This window comes from Emys orbicularis, chromosome 4 (assembly GCF_028017835.1).
Source record: "Emys orbicularis isolate rEmyOrb1 chromosome 4, rEmyOrb1.hap1, whole genome shotgun sequence".
Taxonomy (NCBI): domain Eukaryota; kingdom Metazoa; phylum Chordata; order Testudines; family Emydidae; genus Emys; species Emys orbicularis.
In genome coordinates, this window is record NC_088686.1 from 148,371,909 (window position 1) to 148,391,870 (window position 19,962).

At 48.0% G+C, this 19,962-nt stretch overlaps 1 protein-coding gene across 1 annotated transcript in view; it reads right to left on the reverse strand.

Annotated features, from left to right (window-relative positions):
* Positions 1-18,035, reverse strand: part of RHOC (ras homolog family member C) — a 33,262-nt gene extending 15,227 nt beyond the window's left edge. The window contains exon 1 of the mRNA XM_065403976.1: positions 17,981-18,035. The gene's annotated coding sequence lies outside the window, so the exon portion shown is untranslated. The remainder of the gene's footprint in view (positions 1-17,980) is intronic.
* Positions 18,036-19,962: the final 1,927 nt, after the last annotated feature.

Here is a 19,962-nt window from a genome sequence, read left to right on the forward strand (position 1 = left end):
TTTCCACAACTAACTTGCACCTCTCCTAATTAACACACTTAAATTGCACTCCATGATCCTTACTACAGAAACACAGACACACACACACACTCAGAAAGGATTCTGGGGGTTTCTTTGTTTGGTGACAGAATCCCAGAGGATTTCAGCCCAAACCTGGAAATAGCTCTTATGAGTGGATCACCACTACTCAGCTAGTAAATCTTTGGCACAAGCTTGCTTTTGTGCAGCTCTACATGAACAGTGGCTTTTTTGTAAGTGGCGTGGTAGATTTAAGATGGAAATATTTAGAAAATTAAAGGCACCCCATGCTAGAACAGCAAGTGGGAAACCTCATCAGGAATTTTGCAAAGGAGTTGCAATATTTTATGTTTTGGGGGAAGACAGTGAGTAGACAGACTTTAGACCCATATAGCCAAACTATGTGGCCACGTTGGGCCATTAACCTAACATGGACCCCCAACAAGCTGACATTAGGTGCAAGGTGACATTCCATGAGGAAAGCTTAAGAACTAAAAATAGCTGCAAGCAATTATCAGCTGAATGATGCAACGTGCAAGGGCAAATCCCCACCCACCCAGGCTTCAGCAGGCTGAGCTCACTTCAAATCACAGCGCTAGTCATCATGAACAGCTGTGGCATCACCGCTTCTGGGTCCAGAGCTTTGCAGGGTTACTTGCCGGGTTTTGAGGCTGCAACATTACTTGGTCAACTCCAAAAAGGGCCCATTGCCTCTGAGTTACTCTAAGGGCTTGGTAGGGTGACCAGACAGCAAATGTGAAAAATTGGGACAGGGGGCGGGGGAGTAATAGGAGCCTATACAAGAAAAAGACCCAAAAATCGGGATTGTCCCTATAAAATCGGGACATCTGGTCACCCTAGGCCTGAGTTTGAAGGGGAAGTCCTCCTAGGCTGGCTTCCTCTTCCTTGGTCTGGGAGCATCTCCCTCCCTTAGCACCATATGCAACAGTACGATGAGGGCCCTCCCCCCTGCCCCAGCTACAGGCCAGCCTGCTCCTGGACTGTGCTGCCAATCCCTCTTGGCTGCACTACTGGGGTGACCCTTCAACAGCAGAGGGAACGGATTCCTAATTGGTGGTCCAGGGACACCAGGGATCCCATATAACCCGCGATTCCTGCCCCACAAGGTACTCATGCCCAGCAGACACCCTCCTTGTTTAGGATTCTGTCCCTGCAGGCATATTACTGACTTACAGAACACCAACCCCAAGGCTGGGCAGACCTGCAGATGGCATCTTTCAGGGCAACGTGTGGTCAAGAGACACCCGTAGGCTGGCTGGGTCAGCTGGCAGGAGCTGTTCCTGGACAGTGACTTGTGAACCTGGGCATGTTCAGGAGTTTCTAACTGCTACAGATCGGGGCTCTCTCTGACAAACTGCTCTGACACCAAGGCTTGTGCAAAGGTGGATAGATCCGGGTCCCAAGTTCAACTCATGAAAATGCAAGATGTTGGCGCTACAGACAAAGTTAAAGGGTACGATCAGCTCTGATGCCCACATCTCTACAGAAAGCTTGTGGGGAACACTCATTCCTTCATCTGCTGGGATACGGTCACCTACATGTTAGTCCATCTTTATCTACCACAAGCAGCAGATCCGCTATGCAGGCATCATGCCATAGCTTCATGAAACAGGACAAGGTAAACCTGGGCCACTTACCGTATTTGCCTTGGGACACAAGAGTTCTTTGCCCACCACTAATCCCACTTTCCGCCTTATCTCTGTTATTCTATATCTGAAAGCCTTTAACTGAAGGGGACAAGGGTTGTGAAGGAGCCCTGATGTTTTTGGGAAGGGCCAGTCTGCAGGGTGATGAAAGGAGGAAGTTCAGGGAGACAAATGGCATGTTCCCAGAAGACAGGAAGAGAAAGGCAAGGAACGCGAGATTAGCCAGCACACAGCCCAGCAGGATTTCTATTAAAGCTGATGTTAAAACTATCTAATACACAGGTTAAAGGGTTTCTATACATCTGGGTAGAATGTTTAAATTATCCAAAAGTACACAGTTTGGTTTAAAAAGTCATAAAGTACAGCCGGTACATAATCTGCAATATCCCAAATTAAGGTTAATAAATTTAACAATACAGTTTAAATATTAGCATCCGAATATTCAGTAAAAGCAAATCCAGCCAGCAGTGTGCAGCTAACGTGGAAGAGCAATGCTAGCCACGATTAGAGCAAGGCAAAGGACTTTTTGGCAAATAATATATTATTTGGGACAGCAAATCTATTTGTGAATCAGGTCAAGTTCAATTAATAGTTTTGGCCACCAAAAAAAAAAAAAAAAAAAAAACCCTTAAAAAATTCAGACATTTCAGAACATTTCAATTAAACATTTTGTTTAGAAAATGTTGTTTTGAAATTAACATTCAAAATGCTGCATTTGACCCGAATGATTTTTTTTTCATTTTAGCAAGAAAAACCTGAAAAATTCAGTTTCAGTTCAAACCAAACAAGAACCAAAAACCTCCCATCGATTCTTCGCTCGTTTCTAGCCATGATACAACTCCATCTCCTTCTCCCCACCACTTCCTTACTCCCCTGGCTAAGCATGAATGCTGCTGGAAATAAGAGAGAGTGTTCTAACCAGATGCATTTAGAAGCGGCCAGGCTCATTGCAGAATAGCCAGGAGCTCACAGATTGTTGCCTTGCACTTTACAGACTGTCCATAAATTACATAACACGATTCTGTGTTACGTAATTTATGAACAGCCCCTTACAATATTCAGAGATGGAGGAATTCAAGATACTCCCAAAATCGTGGGGGTCATCAGGCCAAAAGGCGGCTTCTCCATACCCCGCCCTTGTCCCATTCTTTCTTCCTCTCTCCCCAAATGCTACCACAGAAGCCTTGATCTTACAGAGAAAGACACTACCCTCCCTGACCTGGAGTATCTCCTGCCCCATGTTCTCCATGCAGCTGCCTGAAACCTGCCTGAGGTTGAGCAGTCACAAGACAGATCCATGACTCATCCACCCAATAAACTGTTTTACCCCACCCATAACTTGAATACAGAGTTGAGACTCACATGTATTCACAAGGAAGGGTAGCAGCCAGAAATAGTCCTTCGAGCAGAGATTCCAAGATACTAAATGCAAGCTAGCGTCAGAGAACTTGTGACCAGCTGGATAAAGATCCCGCCCAGCCATTACAATTCCATTAGAAGAAATCCATGTCATGGGTCCATTTCCTCCTGCATCTCTTTATAACAACATCATACATGCAGTTAGTGCAGATATTTTGCTGTCATCCAAATGCAAAATGGCACTGACCATTGCCAGACACTAACTCAATGTTTGCTTTTATGCATCTTCATCTATGTAAAGCCACCAACCCATATCCCTCTAGTTTTGCTCATAACAAGTCAAAAGTTAGAATCTATTTTAACTCAAACAGGCAGGCATGATTAACATCTGATTAAATATTTCTGGTGAAATAAGTTTGAGATATTCACTTGTGCAAAGGCTACATCTCTTTAGGTCTCCCCAAGTGCATAATTCAAATGAAGACACCTACAATAACATTTCTTTTGCCGTCCAATATTTCCCCCTTTAGCTTTACCCTGAGCGCATTCATCTTCTTTTCCAACTTATTTTTGGAAAGTCACAGACACACATCCCTTAGGATCTGCCATCAACATTCATAAAATACCAGCCTGCATTCTTTTCATAAGGAGATTAGCTTATCTTTTCAGGCAGTGTTTGTGTCACTCAAGACTACAATGTCCTTCCTGGGGAGTAGGAGATGCATAATGCAAAAGGCTTTGTTTGTGTTTGAGATAACAGTCCCTAGATCACAAGAAGTTCACAGAGGAAATCATGGAGAAAATTTCAGGAGGTTAGTTTAAAGTTGCCAGCAGAAAATCTGAATGATTAAAGGGCATCAACATCAGACATGGAATGTCTCTACAGCCAATGTTTTCAAGAGGAACTAGCAGATTTTGGGTGTCCAACCTGACATCCTTTAAAGGGGTGTGAAGCTGGGTAATTCAGCTTGTTATGAAAAGCAGACTCCTTTAAGATGCTTCAAGTTGTGACTGGTGATTTCTGAGTCTTCTTTATGGGGGTCTCAGTCATCTCAGATTCAACTCCCATGAACATTAGAGGGGAGTAAGAAAGACAACATTTCTATCCTTATCAAATAGTTAACCTATTTCAACATTTCACAAATTATCCCTCCCTTCTTCTCTTTTCCAAACTGGAAATTTAAGTAAAGAGGACTGAACTACTGAAGAAAGGATGCCAGGTTTAAGAAAAAGTCTCGGTTGTGAAGATACCTCCCCTCCCACAAAAAGAGGTGAGTAGTCAGAAATGTCTAAGTAGGCTTTTGAAAGGTCTTTCCTATATCCTACGTTATGTTTGTTCTGAAAGGTTGTGCCCAGACTCTGACTCAGATGCCAACTTTCAGCATCGTCACTATCCACAAAGTGAATTTTAGGCCATTCTCTCCATGCTGTTCTGGGCAGGTATAGCCAACATGTTGGTAAGAACATTGGTGTCTAATCTACACTAATGCTGCCACTGTTGCCAGTACTGGTGCTGGAGCAACAGTGGAGGATTGCTCATCTCCCCCGGTTTGATGAGAGATTGCGAACTAGGAACATAGCAGCACTGTTCTATGCTCCAAGCAGCTACAACAAACTGAAGTCATCGCTGCAAAAAATAGCAACAATTCTGTCATAGCTATTATAATATAAGTCCCCCTTGGGTTTAATGACTCAGGATTGAAACTCCTACCAGATAGGAAATGGGGAATTTCTTTGGTAAAAAAATACATCTTTCATCCAGTTGCCACTGTGGGAGCTGGAGAGAATGGTAGAGAAAGGTGTTGACCCTTCAAGGGAAAAAATCAGAATCTTAGCATCAGAATTTAGAGATGAAGAGACCTATTAAAGCTTTTTACTGGCTGGCCCCTCCCCAAGCCAATGAAGTATAAAAGCTTTGATCTAACGTGTCATGTGGATGATCAACCTCTAAAGTTCAGACCGTTTCAATGGGCACAGATTTCTGAAGTACCTGTATCCTGACTACAAATGTACCAACTAAGCCCCAAATTCTGGCAGGTTCAAGATAATCCTGTACGCATGACGGTTATGGAGATAGAACTTAAATCCAAGTATATGAATAAGTGATTACGATAGGGAGGTTCACATCTTCAAATCAAGAATAAGTTGCACTATTAAAAGAAAATAGCACAGACACCAAGCAGGGGCAACATCCTGAATCACTGCTAGTTACCATCTTACCCAAATCCTATTACATACAGATGGGAAATATAGCCACATGTACCTGTTCGTCGTGTAAGAAAGGTTAGCTAGCTTGTAACGTTCAAAGCAATTAACAATATTGCAGAGAAAGCGACTGCCTTAGTCTTCACTGCCAAAAAAAGATGAATTTTTACCATGGGATAACTAAGACGTGTTCGGCTATCCCACTGTAAAATCCTAGAGGCCATCAGACATTGTCGTTTTTACTGTGAGGTAGCTAGCTAGGCAAGATGAACATTATGCCCCCGCCCATGGCTGACTTCATCTAGTTACCTCATAATAAAGAATGCCTGGTCCCCACTAGAATTTTGCAGTGAGATAGCTGAAGTGCGATGTAAAACCAAAAACAAACACACCTATTTTTATGCAGTAAAGACATACCCACTGTGCAAGCCCCAATACCATTCAGCTAGTTCTGTGAGCAGCACAACCAGCTTTACTCAAGCCCAACGGACAAACACTCAAGAAGAGGGCGGGGGAAATTAAAACAAAGTAAAGCAACCCAAGAAACTGTTTCTGAAATGACACTGCTGACAGGCTGGCTATAGATGGAACACGGCTGTCTGAACGCTTTGATGATTCCTTGAGATGAAATGGCCTTTGTTTGCATTTCACCTGTCAGTGCTTGATCCACTTTCCCCATCATCTCCACCTTGGGTATTGTGGAAGCCTTTCTAGCGTGTCAGAAAGTTCCCAGTATGCAACACTCAGTTAGCTGATTCAGTCATGATATGGTGGTCTATCCATCTAGTGTGCTGAGCACTAAACTGACCATGCGGTGACTAGAACACTCCCTACAATAGTTTCTGGCATGCAAGGAGCTGACTTTTCTCCAGGAGATGAGCATGGATCCTGGACCAATTTACTTCCCCATTTCACTATCATGCTGGGCTAGCTAATGCCACTGAGCTTTAGGGAGGATTTTTAAATTTAAAAAACTAAATTCACACATTTTTCTTCACTGTTTCAAGAAAGAAGTTACCAGGGTCTGGGTGAGTTTCCCACTAGAGATCTGTCATGTTAGTTTCAGGGCTTCCTCCTAAGCACATCTGTGCCAAAGAGCCAGCAGGCACACTGGACTGACGTGTCCCAACATCCTTTGCACTTCAACGGGCAGCACTGAGGAGCTATTGGCCATTGCAAACAGTCCAGAAAAGCAGGGACTGGTGCAAGTTGAGAGGGTCCAAATCTACTACTTTTGGCAAGGAAGCTGCAAGCCCAGCAAATCCGGCAACAGAAAAATCTGAGGCCAATACCACAGTGATTAGTACAGAATAAACGCCCAAAGAGACAGGATTAAACTGCTTCTATCAAAGTCATTGACTAAGCTAGAGAGACGTCAGAAGCAATAGTTCAGGCACAAAAGCCAAACGTCTGATTGAGGAAGGGGAAAACCCCCGCTTGTACCTAGTAGTGACCTACCGCTGTACTGTGGTTTGACACATGGACACACAGCTGCTACAGAAGGGCTGAGCAGTGCTGCCTAAGCACTGCACAAGGGGACCAGGTGCATTATTTCGGGATGAGCATTTCACTTTCTTCTAAGGCAGAGGTGGGCAAACTACGGCCCACAGGACTGTCCTGCCGGGGAGGCTAGCCCCCGGCACCTCCCCTCCTGTTTCCCCTCCCCTGCAGCCTCAGCTCGCTCGCTCGGCCGCCGACGCAATACTCTGGGCGGCGGGGCTGTGAGCTCCTGGGGCAGCACAGCTGCAGAGCCCCGCCTGACCCGGTCTCTGTGCTGCGTGGTGGTGGCGGCGGGGGCGTGGCCCAGCTCCAGATGGGCGGCACGGCTCCAGCGCCGCCAGCCACGGTAGCACAGTAAGGGGGCAGGGAGCAGGGGGGGTTGGATAGAGTCAGGGCCGGTTGGATAGAGGCAGGGCCGGATTCAGGCACCAGCCTGGCAAGCAGGTGCTTGGGGGGTGGCCGCTCCAGAGAGGGGCGGCGGCACGTCCAGGTATTCGTCGGCAATTCGGCGGACGGTCCCTCACTCCCGCTCGGAGCGAAGGACCTCCTGCCGAATTGCCGCCGCAGATCGCGATCACGGCTTTTTTTTGGCTGCTTGGGGCGGCCAAAACCCTGGAGCCGGCCCTGGATAGAGGGCAGGGGAGTTCAGGGGACTGGTCAGGGGGCGGGGGTGTGGATAGGGGTCAGGGGAAGAACAGGGAGTTGAATGGGGGCAGGGGTCCCGGGCAGTCAGAAAGGAAAGGGGGGGTTGGATGGGGCGGCAGGGGTTCCGGGGGCAGTCAGGGGACAGGGAGAAGGGGTGGTTGGATGGGGCAGGGGTTCCGGGGGGGGGGGCCGTCAGGAATGAGGGGAGGGTTGGATGGGGCGGCAGGGGACAGGGAGTGGGTGTGTGTGGATGGGGCAGGGGTCCCAGAGGGGCTGTCAGGGAACGGGGGAGGGGTTGGATGGGGCAGGAGTGGGGCGAGGGGCAGATAGGAGGTGGGGGCTGGGCCACGACCCCCTCCCCAACCGGCCCTCCATACAATTTACGAAACCCAATGCGGCCCTCTGGCCAAAAAGTTTGCCTGCCCCTGTTCTAAGGGGTGGTCACTGACGGAGGCAGCGAGATACTGCTCTGTATGGCCCAATCCTACAGAAGCATTCTTTGCTCAGGTACACTGATGAGGCTGTTGGCAAAACCAACCCAGTCTCTGAAAATCAAGCTATCATTTCTCCTGGCTTGTGCGTTTGTTGTCTCCAAGAGGAAGGAGCCTGGAGTCAGGCTTTTGATGGTAGTTATGCAAGAGGCCTAATAACAATTTAGTTTATTCTGCTACAACAGGGGCAGCTCTGTAGGGCTAACAGCAATAAAAACCTTGTTCTTGTCAGGAGATTGAAGGAACAAGACCAGGCAAAACTTATATGCCAGACCAGGTGCTGCTTTTATTGTTCCCTTCAGGTAAGTTTGGTCAGTAACTCTATCCCCTCCCCCTCCCTCCAAAAAATAGAAAGAAACCAGCTCCTTTTAGCTGTACTGTACCTCATGGAGACAAGGGAGCTGGGGAAGGAGAGGGAACAACTGTTCTAGTGCAGCAGGCAACTGAACTCTTCACAAAGAGGCGATCTGGAAACCAGAGACAGATGATTACACAAGGGAGACAAAACCTAGGCGCCCTCCAGCCGGCCTCCCCAAATCACCATTTGCAGTGGCAGCCAATTCCAAACCACTTGAATCAATATTTACTATTTTAAAATCCCCGTGGTACCAGCTGCCAGGGGTGTAAGTCCTGTACTCGCTAGTCCACGTGGTACCATGTAGGGTCAATCCTGAAGCCCTGGTGGAAGAGGTGGTAGGCAAGCTGGTGCTATGGAGCGCCGGCTAAAGTCATAATTCACTTGTCTTTGCCTCCACAATACCAGCCACATTCCCTGTTTTAAACCTTTCTGGTTTCAGCACAGCTTGCCATATACAGTGACCACTAACAGAACATGCTGCTTTTGTCTGAAATAATTATGTGGTCACAGACTGCTTGATTCCAACTGCAACCAGACTCCTGAGCTGGTAAAGAGCTTGTTTCCCTGCAAAGATCCCTTGCAATAAAGGCTGATGGAAAAGAGTAAAGAAGATACATCAACATCTTAAGTTACAATCCCCTCTTCCCAACACATGATTCCAGGAGCAGAGAGGTGTCTGAATCCCTATCTTTTTGCAATGGTTGGACAGGTTAAGCATGAAGACTTTGATGCTCTTCCATCTGTAATCAAGCCTCAAAATGTTTACCTAGATAAACTCTCTGAGATTAGAAGCCCTGGCTAAAATAAAGTCATGGGCCAGTAATTTACATAACTAAACAGGCTTTCATCAAGACAGAGAACCTACGGGCTTGTCTACACATGGAGTTGTTCCCGATTAATTCCATGTGTGAAAACTTACTCTGAAATAAGAGTGCCTTGGTCCTGTTCAGATTATTCCAAAACAACGTCTACTCATGGAGTTAATGAGGAACACCTCCATGCATGGACAAGTCCTATCTCAGAAGAGATGCAGTCAGTTCCAGAGACTGCTGGCTATCCTGAAAGCAGTCAAAGTTATTGTGGAAGGGTTATCCAAAAGAGCCTTTGGGTCATGCAGTATGCCCCTGGTGATTTCAGAAGACTGTTCACTTATGCTGCACCAATGGAAGGGCAAGGTATCAGATTTCATTTCCTTTTATGCCACTTGGTCCTAGTCTGGATTCCAGCAGACTTTTTTTTAAATCTACATGATTCTAAATTGCTGTGTGACTGTCTCTTTTAGGTCCGCAGCAGGCAACATGAGCCAACACTTACGTACACAGAGAAAGCTGCTTCCATTCAACTTAAGTAGATTTAAAACCAATTTAGCGACGACAATACCTACCCCTGCCTGGGTGCACTTATCAGTTTAAACCTGTTTAATGAGTTCCTACACACAAGGCTGCAATACTTCAACCATCACATCTTTAGTTAAACTGGTGCAACTATGTTTTTAAATCAGGCCTTCGATACTAGGCTCATAGGGCATCAGAAACTCCCTGGGTAGATATAAACCTGTCTTGTTTCTTCAAGCACTTGGTTCCACACTCTGAAAACAGCCTTGCAAAATTCTATACACCCAAGTAAGTAAAGATCCCCAGTGTCTCCTTAGCAATCACCTTAATAAAGGACAGGCAAGTACATTTTGGACCGGGACTCATACATTTCCATGATAGTTTTGCACAGAGGCTATGGAGTGTTCCATCATGGGCTTCTTGAGGGGTTATTAAAAAAGAGTTGCACATTTAGAAGTTCTCTACATCCTGGATATTGATTAAGAAATGCTTCAACACCACCGTTTTTTTAAAATCAAAGTGAAGCATGTCTCCAGAGCCATTTCACAGAGATCAGTTTGGGGGTCAATGAGGGACGGAGAGATGGGGTTGTTTGTTTGAACACAAAAGGTGGCAAAAGTCAAGCGAATGCTGAAAAATCTGCTTCCTAAAATATAACACAGGAGCCTACACAGGAATTAACAAGTCTATATGCTGCTAAACGACAGTCTCCTGTGTCTAGCTTCCATGGCAGTGGCATATACACCTCTACCCCGATATAACGCGGCCCGATATAACATGAATTCGGATATAACGCGGTAAAGCAGCGCTCCGGGGGGGGGGGGGGGCTGCGCACTCCGGCGGATCAAAGCAAGTTCAATATAACGCGGTTTCACCTATAACGCAGTAAGATTTTTTGGCTCCCGAGGACAGCGTTATATCGGGGTAGAGGTGTATCTATTAGCATCTGTAAACTCAACGAGGAGTCCTTGTGGCACCTTAGAGACTAACAAATTTATTTGGGCGTAAGCTTTCTTAAAAGGCACCACTATCCAAGCAACAGCGCAACCACTTACCCTGCAGGGGTTTTCCACCCCACAACCAACATTAAAAAGGCATGTCTACAGTTGTCCTACACCAGTGGAGAGGAGGAAAAGAGGACTTGAAGGGAGCAGCTGTCCCTTGTTCCACAAGCGACAGAAAGCAGTGTATCCTTTGCCACCCCTTCAGTCGCAAGGTATCAGAACCTTTGGCCTTGTCTACACTGGACTTAAAAAACTTTCCCAGTTCCACCACCACTCGGGGGAGTGCTAGCATAGCCAGTGCACTGGCATTCAATAGTGTCTTCTACTCTCAGCAGTGTGATCAAAATGCTGTTGCCATGTCTACGTCTACACTAGTCCTTTCACCATTGTCACTGACAGAGCTGCACCAGTGGTAGTGAGAGTCAGAGATTCCCTATAAAAGTCTAGGGAAGACTGTCTGGCTAGGCTCTTAGCACTGTTGACTACCCTGTAGATAACATTTTCACCCTCTCCCCCCCCCCCCCCATCCCTCCCCAGCCAGTACTATGCAGAAACAGAAGGGGAAAAACTTTGTACAGATTAAAGCATAAGCCACCTTAGGCCTTGACTGCATTATACATTGCACTAGTTTAAGTCAATTTACTTAGCTTGTTTTGAGCAGTTTAAGTTAATTCATTACCAAATTAAGTCAAGTCAATATAAGCCTATTTTAAATCAATGTAAGGGTATCCACCCAGGGCTTTAACTAAATAGTTTTAAAAAACCCAAGTCCCCACCCCTCCTTTAAACCAATGCAACTTGTAATACAGGCCTTGGCTACAGTGGCGCTGTACAGCGCTGCAACTTGCTGCGCTCAGGGGTGTGAAAACGCCCCCCCCCCCGAGCGCAGCGAGTGCAGCGCTGTAAAGCGCCAGTGTAATCAGCGCCTGCAGCGCTGCACGCTCCCTCGCAGCGCTGCAAGCTACTCCCCTCGGAGAGGTGGAGTACTTGCAGCGCTGCGAGAGAGCTCTCGCAGCGCTGGCGGCGCGACTATACTCGCACTTCACATTGCCAAGTGTAGCCAAGGCCACAGACATGGACTAAGTGAGATCATAGCATTTAAACACTGGTGGAAAACAGAATCAAACACGAGATGGGAGCACAAGGAAATGCCTTTCACCAGCACAGCCAAGGACAAACTGACTCCACATCTAAGCATGGTTGTGTGCTTAGATGTGGATGCCACACAGCCCAAAAGTGCACAAGCCCCGCAGTACAGAGGACAGGAGCTACCAGGGGTGTGATTAACTCATAACTGAACTAACATGAGTTTGCCACAGGCAGGAGCGCCGCCAGCTTTTCTGCCACCCTAGGCGGCAGAAGGTCCCGCCGCCGAAATACCGCCGCGGTCGCCACCCCCCAAATGGTAGCGCCCTAGGGGACCACCTAGGTCACCTAATGGGTTGTGCCGGCCCTGGCCACAGGCCAGCCACAAAGTCAATGCCCGAACCACCAACCTCTGAACCCGAAACAGACAAGTGGAAATAAGCAGAGCTCTTTGAGAAACCCACCAAGAAATTTAAATGAAGAAACTCTCCTTCTTAGGCTCCCCCATCAAAACTGATCACTCCTCTGAAATATCAGAAACAAACACCACATCATTGCAACCTGAAAGCCCATGCTTCATGGGAATGACAGAACACATCAAGAATGAGACAAGACAACTCAGCTGGGGGGGGGGACTCAAAGTATTTGGTCAGACAGGATGGCAAAAGCAAAGGCACACACACAAAACTCACAGGAACAGGCCCAAAGAAATAATCCCTTAGAATTGCTTGTTTCACAAGATGAAATAAAACCCTCAACGAAGAGGAAGCAGAATGGTCCTAGCAACGAATCCATCTCTCTGACCAGTTATGGCTGTCAAAAGAAAATCAAGTTTCCACAATCAAGCTTAAAAAGTACCCCATCGGGAGAAACAATGTCCACTGAGCTATCTAAATTAGAAGAGCCAGGATATCGTACTGTACTCTATCTAATGCCTCAGGTATGAAAATTCTGAAAAAGAATCTGAGACCAGAGACTATATTTTGCCTTCAGTTTCTGGAATGATCCCAGCTTTCAGATATCTGATCAAAGTGACATGGTTTGGCAAAACAAGGGACCACAATTTCACATCCATACAGTTTGTAGGCAGCACAGTCTGTGTAACTATACATAAAGAAAAGGGCCTAAGTCTACAGCCCTTATTCATGCAAATAATCATTACTCACAATTAACACAATTAGACTTGTGACTACAAGCATGAGCCTCCCAAATGAACAATCCAACTCCCACGTAAACTTACACTGCTCCCACAACCCTCCCCAGAAGCACTTGTTTGTATTCCTTTATCTAATCATATCAGTTTAGAGTATTTTCAGTGGGGGGTTGTTGGTGTCAGACAGAGGCAGTTACCCTTTCTTTATGACCGGTGAACTCCTCTATGCTGCCCCTCTAAGCTCCCCATGGCCACTTACAGGATTTTATTAGACTAAACTAAGGACTGTGTCTTAGAGGGGGCTAATCTCAAAATTTATGTTTAAATTTAAAGATTTTACAAATCCTCATACTAGAAATAGTTTCATTACATATGTAAGTGTAGAATCATAGAATATCAGGGTTGGAAGGGACCTCAGGAGGTCATCTAGTCCAATCCCCTCTCAAAGCGGGACCAACACCAACTAAATCATTCCAGCCAGGGCTTTGTCAAGCTGGGCCTTAAAAACCTCTGAGGATGGAGATTCCACCACCTCCCTAGGGAACCCATTCCAGTGCTTCACCACCCTTCTAGTGAAATTAAAGACATCTTGGATTTAAACATTTCCTTTGCAATGTTTGCAGCATGGTGCATGAAAAGGAGAAAGTGAAACTGTCTAGAAACCAACCATAAATGGAAGTGAAATTGACGCCTCTGTTTTCATTATCAAAGCTCAGAAAAATGAAAAAGCAAACAGCATAAATGGTGAGAGGTAGTTTGGATTTTAAAGATTCTTTCAGTTCTAACATTGCCTGAAGCGTGTATGCCTGCATGCTGTGGGACATCATTGCCTATTTCTCACTGCAGCTAGATGAAAGAAGGCAGAGAGTTGGAACCATCACTTCATTCCTTAGTTCATCAAATCTGAGTACAGTGTTTTACTAATCAACAGTGTTTAATCCTAATTGGGGCCTCTGGGCACTCTTGTTGTTTATTTGTTGTTTAATAATGGTACATATTAAATTTTTTAGATATTCAAAATACCATGCAAACATTAACATAAACATAAATTTATAATATAATTTTTTAAAAAGGGACTTTGGGTTAAAGTTCAAGATTATATGCATGGGAGAATGCCTAATGAGCTAGGCCCATTCATAAAGTCTCAGCTCAGTAATGAATAGTCATGTGGCAATAGGTATTAATAAATCTCACATGCATTAAACATATCCTTTACCTAATGCTGAGCTCAATACTCTTTCTTCAGAATTGTAGCTTTGAACTTTGATATTTTATGTCACAACACTGAAGTGCAAAAGCTAACTTTTTTATAGTTGCTAAACCAGTCAGCCTGCTTTGAGTTCAGGATCTTATTTTAATAGAACTCAGACTGAAAATCTTTTAGAGCTAAAGGAGTGTGTGGCAACCGACGAGCAAACTGCTAGGTGCTAAAAACAGCCGCCTTTCTTCCATTTTTTGACTCCATCTGGAGTCTACATTATTTTTGTCCTCTCATCCAAGAAAGGATACCACCCGCACTCATTCCTTTCCCCAAAGGCAATACCCTCAGAGTATTTCACCTACTGTATGGATTTATTTATTTATTGTATGGCTTGCCAATTACAAGACTCTTCATTATACAAACGGCAGATCGAGAGCACCTTGTAAAAAAATTAACGCTCAGCAGCATCCAGGAATCAGTTGCCTACTGAGCCTGATTTCATCTGATGCATGACCCCTTTAGAAAGCACAGAATTTGGGTTTATATACCACCTTTCCTGCTTTGTGTATCCCCTGTGCCTTGCACAGTAGTGCGTCAGATTCCTGCTGGCTAAAGTGGCTGCCATTTTACACTTGGCATTCACACAAGGATTTGTTTATAACAGGTTTCAGAGTAGCAGACGTGTTATGTTAGTCTGTATCCGCAAAAAGAACAGGAGTACTTGTGGCACCTTAGAGACGAACAAATTTATTTGAGCATAAGCTTTCGTGGGCTACAGCCCACTTCTTCGCATCCGAAGAAGTGGGCTGTAGCCCAGGAAAGCTTATGCTCAAATAAATTTGCTAGTCTTTAAGGTGCCACAAGTACTCCTGTTCTTTTTGTTTATAACAGTGTTTTGGGAGGGATGCTGGGCAGGACGTGAGGATTATTCCATGTTCTGAGAAATGCTGCAAGATCTTAACTTCCTTAGGAAGTTATTGCTGCAAACCACCTCTGAATTCAGATGAATGTGGCTCTACTTTTGGAAGTTTACTGTTCCACAGAATTTCTTTTCAAAATAGGGAAACAAAGGCTCAACCTCCAAAGGCTCGACATCTCAATTTTCAAGGAGAGGAGTCACTTGAAGTGCATCTTACATAAAAAATTCTTACAACCCACCACACCTTGAATCTAGAGACACCATCTCTCCACCCCCCCCCCCACACACACACACCCATATTAAGCTATCTAGTCCATCTTCATTCTAAGGCAGCATAGGTTTCTTATTACACATTTATTAATAAAAGGGATTCCGCCAACGTTTATACTGAAGAATAAGTGACATGTTATTAGCTTCCAACAATATACCACAGTCTCAGGAACTGTTTCTACCTGGTGTAGTGTTGTGCTGCTTTTGCCCTGGGGCCAATCAATATTTGTCTAACACATTCCATACATTTCATAGCTCTAACACACACAAACACAAACAGAAGATTACAATGTATATTTTGTTTACACAAACTTCTGATAACCTGTTAGGTGTGGGTCAGCTCTGTGCATTTTCCATTTAGATACAACGTCTCAAAGCAAATATCTTCTACTAGGTACATGACTCCAGTTTAAGGCCCCAACGCTCTCACACATAGCTAACGAAGGGAAACTGACCATAAATTACGGCTGTTTGGAGGCCAGAAGACACTCGGCACAATGAAAGTAAAGTGTGACTGACAGTGGAATATAAATGGGAATGCACAAGTAAAGCCCTTAAGCAGTTCGTTGCCTATGTTTTAAACACAATTTTAAACCCTTTTCACAATTTGCTTAAAATGTGACATTTTCCTTTATCCATGACCCAGTTAGTTTCAATCAGCTTGAGGTCTCAGCACACAACATGTCTTCCAGTCACAGATTGCACACTATAAACTGACTCGACAACTTAGTTACTGTTTTATGCTCGGGTTGTCTCGAGGCTGAGGCTGGATTTAGGGGGTTTGGCTGCTGCTGAAAAGACTTGGCTGCCAGACTGTTAGTGCTGGAGAGAGCCGCTCAGTCATGGTTTTGGAATGCATACTTACTCCTGACACTACAAAGCTATTCCTCCTCCCCACCCCCTAATATCAATGTTTAAAAACCACCTCAGTAGTAAGCCAGGAGCACTTTTTAGAACACAGAGTTGCTGTTCAGTTAACACGGAAATGCAGTTTGTTAGCACCAGGAAACTGCTCTTTTAACATGAAAATGACCAGAGAAGCATGCACACACCCAGAAAGGCAAATAGTGGGTGCATGGGGGAACCACCACAATTTCAGTCAGCTTGGTTCAAACAAACTTCCTATGGCGTCAGTTGTAGGCGTTCTCCAGTTGACAGTGACACAAGAGACCAAGCAGCGAGCACTCACTCCTATGCTGAGTAACAAGGCAAAGGAGAGAGTCACACTCTCTACACTCAGACAGCAGTGGCCTCTGCACGCAGCTCCTCGGGGGAAGTGGGTGGACATGTGCAAGAGATGGTCACGGAAAGGCTAGCTGGGATGTTTGCTCTGCTCAGCTGGATGTTCCCCCTCCTCCCCCAGTTTTTCAGTGTAGCCCAGGCCCCCACCCATCCCCAGTTACTCAGCACACTCCCAAAGGAAGGGAAGAACCAGCCACGGAAGTGTTTCCTAACCGCCCTCCCTGCATCAGCTGCTGGGCTGAGACAAAGCTCAACCCACGCGGGGCTTTATCCAGTTCAGCAGGGCGGGGGGGGGGATGACTCCCAAGAGAAGGGGAGACAAAGGGGTAAGAAGAACCCCTCCCTCCAAAAGAGGCTAGGGGAGAGAAGGCCATTCCCCCACACCTCACTGCTAGAGCCCCACTACAGCCACCCCACCCATCCCTGTTCACCCCGCTGCTAACCCCACTGACCCCCACACACCCCAGAGCAGCCCTGCCACTCCCAACTCCCTAAGGCCCTATCTCACCCCTGAAGCCCCCATAACCAAGTCATGCCCCAACTCCCCACTGTGTTCCCACCTAGCCCCCAACCCCCACACATTCCCACAACCTCCTCGCACCCCAATGCCCATCGTAACACAGCCTCACACACAGCCCCCACCCTGACTGCTCCCCCCACCACCTCTACCCATATACCCCCCCGACCCCAGCCCCCCATAGCCCCACCCTGACTGCTCCCCCCACCTCTACCCATATACCCCCCCGACCGCAGCCCCCCATAGCCCCCCATAGCCCCACCCTGACCCCAGCCAGCTTCTACCCATATACCCCACCCTGACCCCAGCCCCCACCCTGACTGCTCCCCCCTCTACCCATATACCCCCCCGACCGCAGCCCCCCATAGCCCCACCCTGACCCCAGCCAGCTTCTACCCATATACCCCACCCTGACCCCAGCCCCCACCCTGACTGCTCCCCACTCTACCCATATACCCCCCCGACCGCAGCCCCCCATAGCCCCACCCTGACTGCTCCCCCCCACCTCTACCCATATACCCCCCCGACCGCAGCCCCCCATAGCCCCACCCTGACCCCAGCCAGCTTCTACCCATATACCCCACCCTGACCCCAGCCCCCACCCTGACTGCTCCCCCCTCTACCCATATACCCCCCCACCGCAGCCCCCCATAGCCAGCCCCCACCCTGACTGCTCCCCCCTCTACCCATATACCCCCCCGACCGCAGCCCCCCATAGCCAGCCCCCACCCTGACTGCTCCCCCCTCTACCCATATACCCCCCCACCGCAGCCCCCCATAGCCAGCCCCCACCCTGACTGCTCCCCCCTCTACCCATATACCCCCCCGACCGCAGCCCCCTATAGCCAGCTTCTACCCATATACCCACCCTGACCCCAGCCCCCACCCTGACTGCTCCCCCCACCGCCTCTACCCATATACCCCCCCGACCCCAGTCCCCCATAGCCACACTCTGACCCCAGCCCCCCCACTCACTGACTCCCTGGCGAGCCCCGCCCCACCGCCCGGTACCTCGGCCGCGGGTCGCGCTGGCTCCGGCTGCTCGGGCTCCGCGGCGAGCGGGACTGAGCCTGGCAGGGCGGGGCCGCGCGGGGACTGACAGCGCCGGGCCGCCCACCCCGCCGGGCCTGCTGCGGCCGCCACCGCCCCGGGGGCGGGGCTGGGAGCCGGGGCGGGGTAGCACGGGGTGTATGGGGGGAGGGGAGCTGGCACAGGAAGGGGGTGGCACGGGGTGTATGGGGGGAGGGGAGCTGGCACAGGGAGGGGGTGGCACTGGGTGTATGGGAAGATGGCACGGGGTGTATGGGGGTGGGGTGGCACGGGGGGGAGGGGGTGTATGGGAGTGGGGGGATAGCACAGGGAGGGGGGATGGCATAGAGGGGATGGGGGGTGGAGGTGGCACGGGGAGGGGGGATGGCACAGGGTGTATGGGGGGTTGGGGATGGCACCGGGAGGGGGGTAGGGGGATGGCACAGGGTGTATGGAGGGTGGGGGATGGGGATGACATGAGGCGAGGGTGATGGGGAGGAGGTGCAGGGGCAGGCTGATACAGGGTGTTGGCAGTGGGAGCTGGGAGATTGGGCACAGGCCTGGAAATGGGGAGAGGGGCTGGAGGTAGAGACTGGGACCTGGGACCTGGCACAGGGTCAGAGGGGAAGGCCAAAGCGAGCTGAAGTAAAGGAAAGGGCAGCAGCTATAGGAACAAGACTCCCCAAACACACACACACTGGTGCTCACTCCTGTCACGTCCCCCGACCCCCACAGCTCTAGGGGATCTCTGGGGACCAACCTGTGCATGGGGAATTGTCAATGAAGCTTTAACTCCCCAATTCCAACCCCAGAGCCTGGCACCTCGTGTGGTGCACTGCTGCCCTGCTCATCTGGGAGTGTGTCTCTCCCCCTTTACCCAAGTGTTAGTGACTGTACCATTTGCCAGCCAGGGGAGAATCGTTAAAATACCCTTTGAACTGGAGGCAGGTGAACTGGAGGAGGACTGGTCCAGGTTTGTAAAACCCCGTGGGTTGGGTTTTCATTCTGCAGACCCTCGGGGTTTGGGATCCCTGTCCCAATTGCACATCTGGAGAGTTCCAATAAGGGGCTCGGGCTGCACCCAGCTCCTGGAGGACAGAGGATTTCCCCTATCTGTGGATTGCACCAGCAGGAAAATACCCCTCCTCTGTAATTGGGTACTCAGAAATTAGAGCTAGGATCTCACTTAATGAGACAGGGTTGGGATTAGCATCTCGCTGACCATTTCCTCTGTTCCCAGAGACTGCACTTGCTGTTACTTCCCTTCAAAGTGAACTTTTCCCTTTTCCTAAATTATTATTTAATTGCCAGTCTTAATAACAGGCCTCCGAAAACCAAAAGCCTTCCAAAAAGCATATCTGGTCCAACACTTTTCAATAGGAGTGAAAGATGCAGCTCTGTTCCTTTCTCCTTAACCCCCCACCCCCCGGCACACATACCTCCTCATTAATACTTTCAAGCCTTGGTATTTTGGCAAAGTATAGCAGCAGGCTAGACACAGGAAGACACAGGGATAGATGTGGGTTTGGTAGAGGCTCGTGTAAATCGCTGCAACTCCTCAGCCCCAAACAGCTGCTCTGTTCTCCAGTTTCAATTCACAGTGCCCAATGCCCATCTTGGAAAGGGTTTTTCTAAGGCCTGGTCTACACTAAGAGTTTATGTCGAATTTAGCACCGTTACATCGAATTAACTCTGCACCCGTCCACACAACGAAGCTATTTAGTTCGACATAGAGGTCTCTTAAATTTGACTTCTGTACTCCTCCCCAACGAGGGGAGTAGCGCTAAATTCGACATGGCCATGTCAAATTAGGCTAGGTGTGGATGGAAATCGACGGTAATAGCTCCGGGAGCTATCCCACAGTGCACCACTCTGTTGACGCTCTGGACAGCAGTCCGAGCTCGGATGCTCTGACCAGCCACACAGGAAAAGCCCCGGGAAAATTTGAATTCCTTTTCCTGTCT